At 42.6% G+C, this 7548-nt stretch overlaps 1 protein-coding gene and 1 pseudogene across 3 annotated transcripts in view; one reads left to right on the forward strand and one right to left on the reverse strand.

Moving 5' to 3' along the window:
- The window catches only part of LOC114623554 (tomoregulin-1), a 122116-nt gene that overhangs the window by 32831 nt on the left and 81737 nt on the right, over positions 1-7548 (reverse strand). The gene's annotated exons all lie outside the window — the stretch shown is intronic.
- Positions 1544-1960, forward strand: LOC114623550 (annotated as a pseudogene).

The following is a 7548-nucleotide window of genomic DNA, read 5'->3' on the forward strand; positions in this document are numbered from 1 at the left end:
TTTATGTGCCCATAGGGGCAAGAATTAGGTCTCTCCTGGAGCTGAAGGTATAGGCAACTGTGAGACACCAGACATGGGTGCTGGGAACCAAAGCCTGGTCCTCTGAAAGAGCACATTCATTCCTAACCACTGAACCATCTCCCCAGCTCCTAAGAAGGGTTTATATATTTCTATTTGTAGAGGGATGACCATAATAGAGCACATGTAGCCCTTAAAGATTTACCATCTAGCTCTCTGCAGAAAACTACCACTAGTTTACAAGACAAAAATAAGGCAAACCTGAAATAGCAATGAAATAGAAATGGCAGCAAGTGGAAAGAGCTGAAGACTCATTCAGAACCATGAAAAGGGTTGGCAAAAAAGTCAAGATGCTGTGCCAGTCTCATCTGACAAGTCGGATTGTTTATGGTGGGCACTGGGATTAAGCCAGGAGCAGCCTTAACAAATGTCTGGCAGAGCCAAGTGCTCCTCAGTGGGATGTAACCACTGCGTCTACTTCCAAGAACTATGAGCAAACCATTGCCACTGCCTTCTATGGCATCTGAAGAACTGAAATGAAATTAGCATCTTAAGTAAAGGCCAGCTCAGTGGAGCAATGAGCAGGAAAGAAGAACATTAGATTGCAAAGGCCACAGACACAGCCGATTACAGCAACTACAGATGTTCCCAGACTGCCAAAGGTGGTGGAGGGCATGATGCCCACAGACCGGAAGGTGAGGCATGAGAGATTGCTCATGAGTGAAAACTCAAGTCAATGCATTTGTCAACACTGACAGCACTTACTGTGTCGGTACATCAGTCACGTCGTTTAATCCTGACAAATACAAATGTCAAAGGAGGAGAAAAATAAGACATTTTAAAGCCCTAGGAGGAGTGTGTGAGACGATGTCTTCTCTACTCAACTGTTACCTGAAGTGAATTTTAAGCATGGACATTGTTGCATGGTCATATTAGGAAAAGTCCTTCCACTAAACTGCCTCCCATTGCTCTCTGACACACCAGGGGCACATCTGGGGCTTTCTCTCCTCCCATGGTTTTCTAGAGAACTCCCTCTGTTCTGTCCCCCACCTCTGTGTCTTTTCTTAAGTCATAAAATAACGGATGAAAAGGAAATCACTATTATAATAAGTGGGGGTGGGGACTGGAGAGACGGCTCACTGGCTGCTCTTCCAAAGGACCTGGGTTCAATTCCAAGCACCCACATGGGAGCTCTCAACTGTCTGTAACTTCAGTTCAAGAGAATCTGATATCCTCTGAGGACACTAATGCATATAAAATTAAATAATTTTTTTTTAAAAGTCAGGACTGGGAAAATGGCTCGATGGGTAAAAATACTTGCTACCAAAGAATGAGAGCCTAAATTCAGATATCCAGGATCCATGGACTAGGCATAGCCTTGAACATCTGGGACCCTACCACTGGCAGGAGGGAAATTACCAAGGCCTTCCCAATGTCCTCCTCTGACCTCCACACATGTTGATGATCACACACACACACACACAAACCAAGGGCGCCCCAAGCTGAGGAGTGCACACAGCTAGCCATGAGCAAGCCAGCTTCCAAACACTTTAATAATGAGGTCCTGAAGGGTCAAAATGATTACAATGTTCAGCACAGAGTTTCCCCTCTGAAGCTTTGCAAGAAGCTCAATTAGGAAGCTCAGTACTCAGTAGTATTCTGGTCCTGGCCAGCACAAGAATCCTCAAGCATGGGCCAGAGTCCAGTTGTGGCCAGTGTCAGGAAAACCTTATGTAGGCATCCTACAGTCAGGCAGGAAAGGAAATGGCTGACAGGTGACACAGGGAGATCAAAAGCGACCACTTCAACAGCCTGGCTTCTGAGACAGGACACTTCTAATGTTGGGTCCTCCTTTGTGGTGGCCAGATACTTTTCATCAGGGAATGTCATCAACCAGAGCCTCTTCGAAGAGAATGTGTTTACCTGTGAACATCTCTTGTGACAGCTGCACATGAGCTCATTCTGATTAAAGGATGGGAATCACAAACATTTATCCAGAGGGTTAGCTAGACCACAATTACTCAGACTGGGTAACATTAATTCTGATATATCTTTGCTGTTATTTTTTAAACAGACATCTTTTGTATCTTTCTGACTTTTAGTATTCACACTCGGACTTTGTATATTCTGAATATTTGCCATGCTGAGAAGTGGGGTCATTTTACATGATCTTCCTGCATTGTAATCTCCTTTTGGTAGATTTTTAAAGACTATTATTAAACCTCCCTTTAAAATGTGAAAAGAGAGAGAGAGAGAGAGAGAGAGAGAGAGAGAGAGAGAGAGAGAGAATGAGAATATATTGAAGAAACAAAAGGCAAAGATAAATTTTTTAAAAATGAAATAAATTTAAAAAAAATCACTAAAAGCCAAACATGGGTTCTTTGAAAAGACTCAAGTCAGGAAAGCAGGTTGAACAGAGAATGACAATAGAAGAAGAGAAAGACAACAAAGCCAGTGGCTTTGTGGGTGGAGAAAAGGCTCAGCTTTGAAGAGTGCTTGCTGTTCTTCTATAGGACAAGAGTTTGGTTCCCAGCACCCACAATCAGGCAGTTCACAACCAGCTCATAATCCCAGCTCTGGGAACCCGACACCCTTTGTGCCCTCTGCAGGCAGACACACAGACGGACAGACAGACGGACAGACGGACACACACACACACAGAGGTTTGGTCTTATCACCTACATAGTGGATGACAACTATCTTTAACTCCAGTTCCATGAGGTCTAACGTCCTCTTCTGCCCTTCACCTGGCATGTGGCATACAGACATATATGTAAGCAAAACACCAGTGCACATATAAAAATACAATAATATTTTCAAAAGAGTCTGAAGAGATGGCTAACTGGTTAAGAGCATCTGCTGCAGACCAGGGTTGGGTCTCTACACAATGGCTCACAGCCACTCGAAGCTCTAGCTCCAGGAGGCCCAAACCCTCTTCTGGTCTCTGCAAGCACCTGCACATAAAGACACATAAACACACATACACAAATGGAAAAAACATCTTAAATAATAACCAAAGGAAAACATAGTAGGGCTATGAAAAATGATTCAATGGGTTAAAGCACATGACGACAAGCCTGGGGACCCGAGTTCAATGCCCAGGACTCACACAATGAAAAGAATCAACCAACTCCTGGAATTTGTCCTCTCACCTCCACATATGCTCAGTGGTTGGTGTGTGTGTGTGTGTGTGTGTGTGTGTGCACATGCATGTATTTTACATAGCTATATACACATATGTTCTATGTATATACGCATTTATATGTGTATATATGTATACATATATACATATATGCTATTCATCCACATATTAGAATCTTGTCAGAGTCTAGAGAAATGACTTTGTAGTTAAGGGCTGCTCTTTAAGAGGATCCAGATTAGGTCCCATCACCTACATGGTGCCACAAGACTGTCTCTAATTCTAGCTCCAGGGAATCTGATGCCTTTTTCTGACCTCAACTGGCATGAGGAACATACATGGTGCACATACATATATACATGCAAACACTTATACACATAAAGCCAAATAAATAAACCTTTTTAAAAAGTGAATCCTGTCAGATATCTCAGCTGAAGAGAGCTTCAGCAATAACCCCACCTTCTTTAACATCACAAGAGGCTATGTTGTTACCTCCGCAAAGTCAAAACCCAGCTTCTGACTCAGGCTCTTGGTGGTTCTTGTTCTTTACTGCTAACACTACTGCCCTTTCATTCCCTAATGGAGTTGAGCCTACAAAGTTGGCAATATTTTATTTTATAGCCAGATACACAGTAGTTCCCTAAATTACATGTGTGCATTAAACACTTCTGGGTATAACATAGATGTTGCAATAAAAACTTTAAGTAACATACAGCCTGTGCTGTGATGCCTTTATAAAAGAAAATGAATGTGTCTGTGTATCTGCTTGGACATGCATGAAACACCCCTGGAAGAGTAAACAAAACCAATCACAATGATTGAAGGCAACTGAGTGACTGGGAACATGGGTGGGGAAGAGGCCTTCCCCTGCACAGCCTCTCCAAGCTTTTCAATTCTTAACACTGAATTTCAAAGGCATAAATGCAGGCACACATAAGTAAATAAATGACTAAATAAAATGACTTCTATGATTTAAGGCTATGATTTTGGTAAATTGCAGCTCCCAGTCTTTAAAATTGGAACAATACCTCCTAACACTGCTGACAGAATCAAATAAAGGTCTGGGAGGGGGAACCCTTTGAAATATTTCAAATGGTGTGCATACTTGAAAGGCATCATTGTACTATCATTCAAACGTATCTAACCCTTGTCATTCTTTCTTCTAACTCTGCACGGAAACTACCATTTCATCTCAATAGTTTACTTAGCAGTTAGGAAAACACTGACTTAAACTAAAGCTGGTGAGTTTATTTAGATTTAACAAACACCTAATCAAGCCTGTCACAAGTTCAATATATTAAATCCTCACAAGTAGCTCTAGGTGAATAACAGATCCAAACCATAGAGTCCTATTAACCTAACAATGAAGGACTACAGGAAGCCCCCAACTTGTGGTGGTTTGAATCAGAATGGCCACCATCGGCTCATAAATTTGAATGCTCAGTCCCCATTTGGTGGGACTGTTTGGGAAGAATCAGGAGGTATGGTCTTGTTGGAAGAGATGCATCATGGGAGAGTTGGGCTTTGAGGTTTCAAAAGCCTGCACCATTCCACTCTCGCTCTGCCTTGTGGTTGTGTCTCAAGATGTGAGCTCTCAGCTTCTGCTTCAGTACCATGCCTGCCTACTGCCACGCCACCTGCCACAATGGCCAAGAACTAAACCACTGAAACTGTAAGTCCCAAATGAATGCTTTTATAAGTTTATACGTTTTATAAGTTTCATGATGTCTTATCACAGCAATAATCTTATAGCAGAGTGCCTAGTCCCAGAGACTTTACAACCTGCCAGTGACCGCATGATATAAACATAGTGTCACACCGATGTTGTTCTTCAAGACCAAGAAAGAACTCACAGAGACCATGGAAAATGCTTGGTGACATTCTACCTAATTCACACTTCAACTCGATCTAGAAGGAATGGGTTAAAATAGATAAACAGGTATGGAACTCCAGACAAAAGGAACACGGGGAAAAATGAGACAAGCAAAGTGTCCAGAGACACTATAAGGACATTCAGCAGACAAGAGGTTGTGGAGACACAAAGGTCTGTACCTTAAAGACAAATCTATCAAGGGGAACCATTACTGGAAACCCTCAGAAGTTACTGCTAGAAAAGACCTGTCTTTGCTAACATCTAGATTACACTTTGCATAAAATACAATAGAATAGTATTTAATTTCTATTACCAGCAGAGAAAGAACTTAAAATTATTTTTCTGTAATAGTCTAAGGGACCACAGTAGACCTCATTAAACAAATTGATTTTTATTTTTATTATCTGACAGACAATTTCATACACGTATACAATGCATTTTGATCCTGTTTGTCCCCTTACCCCTCTACCTTGCTCTCTCAAACCCTCTGGAGCCCTTCTGTAAGAAGTCCCCCTCCTACTGTTTCTTATATTTTTGGATGTGAGCCTAGCCTTTAACAGCTGAGCCATCTCTCCAGCCCCTTGTCTTTTTCTCAATGACCACAGGAATGTAATTAGGGTTAGTTACATGAACATGGGCGTGAAGTTACTACTGGATCATGGGCAACTCACCAAAAGCTACAACCCTGAAGAAAATACATGCCCTCTCCCTCTCCCTTCTCCCTCAGTAGCCATTAACTGCAAATAGCTCCTCAACTACCTGTGGGGCCTTGTGAGTCCCCTAAATTAGTTTTAAGTCCATTATTCTGAATGTCCACAATCAGGCAATGCCAAATGACAGTCATCACTGTCATCTCTGTGTGGAAACAGCAGAAAAAAAAATATATGAGAAACACATAAAGCTTTCAGAAAGAAAGGCAATGCACAGCCAGAGCACTGCTCTCTTTTGCAAAGATTTTGCTGCCTTTAGAAGATTGCTGCGCCAGACATTGCCCTGGAATCTGAAAAAAGACAGCAGACAGACCAAGATGTCCACCAGGCAAATTAGCCTGTTCTCAATGCTGTCTGCCTGCCACACCTGTACAATTCTCTTAGCAGCTCTCCGTTATTTATATCATGCAAGGGTAAAAAGGAAAAGCTGCTCCAAAGAACAGATTGCATCAAATACACAGAAGAGCAGAGACTATTTCCATAAAGCACAGCACACAAAGCTCAAAGAGAACCATTTGGAGACTTTTAGACCTTACCTATATTGGCTCCATGCCTGGGGGTGTACAGATGCCTCAGACCATTCCTAAGCAGGGATTGGAGTCAGATGCATAAAGGCACCAAAGGGAAGGGTCCTATCATTAGTAGCCACACAGCTCAGAAAAATGGCTAGTAGCTGACTTGTAGCAATAACTAAAGCCTTGGACAAATTAGAAATGCCCTTGAGGAAAGGAGATGGGCAGGAGAGTAATGCCAAGAAACGCACAGCAGAAATATACCCTAATGTAAGGGCAGGCTGACCACAAGGTTTAAGACTGAAGAGGCCATCCAAGAAGTCCCCATACTCACAGCCTCACACTGGAGTACTGAAACCTCACTTACAAGGAAGGGAGCTGTTCCTTTTGGAATATCACTTACATACCTCCAGATATAAATTCAAAAGGTAAGTAATCAGTCAGAATGCAGTCACCAAACCCCATGCAAAGTTCAGGCACCCCAGTGAAAACACATTCTGCCTCAGGAAGAGGAAAAAGTAGCTAAGAAGTCATTTAATTTGGACGCTTTATTTTTAAATTGTGTGTACTTTTATGCATGCCTGTGAGTATATGCATATATGTGCACATGCCAGAAAAGCTCTGGGCGTTTCATCTCCTAAAGCTAGTTACAGGTAGTGTGAACCACCCAACATGGGTGCTGGGAACTGAACTTGGGTCCAGTGCAAGGGTAGTAAGTGTTCTTAATTGCTGAGGCTGAGCCATCCCTTGCCCCAGTAATTTAAATTATGAATGACTAAAAATAGCCAGAAAGCGGGTCAGAAAGAAGGTAAGCGGCAGAGATCACAATCATTTCTGAGTAGTGCTCATTTGACATTTAAGTTATTCCTAGACCAGATGCTGTTTGTGGAGTCTCTTGTTTCGTGTTTGAGGAGGCAGAAAGGCAAACCTCAGTCAAGTTCACTGACAAGGCACACTACACTGGCAATACCCATAAACAGCAGCTAGCAACCTGACAAAAGAGAAGAAAGCTTTGTTTTGCTTTTTGGGTTAGGTTGGCTGGGTAGGTGGGTGAGTTGGTTGACTGTTTTTAAGACAGGCTCATATTACCCAGGCTGGCTTCATTCACTGTGTCACTGAGAATGACCCTGAACTTCAGAACCTCATGACTCCATTTCTTGAGTACCGGGACTGCAGGCACATTACACCAGCCTGTTTATAAAGTACAGAAAATGAGTCCTGGGTTTAGGCAAGCACTCTACCAACTGAGCTATCCCCCAGAGCCAGAAGAGAGTGTGTGTGTGGGGGGGGGGGGGG

The sequence above is a fragment of the Grammomys surdaster genome, unplaced genomic scaffold, assembly GCF_004785775.1.
Source record: "Grammomys surdaster isolate TR1022 unplaced genomic scaffold, NIH_TR_1.0 199, whole genome shotgun sequence".
Classification (NCBI taxonomy): Eukaryota; Metazoa; Chordata; class Mammalia; order Rodentia; family Muridae; genus Grammomys; species Grammomys surdaster.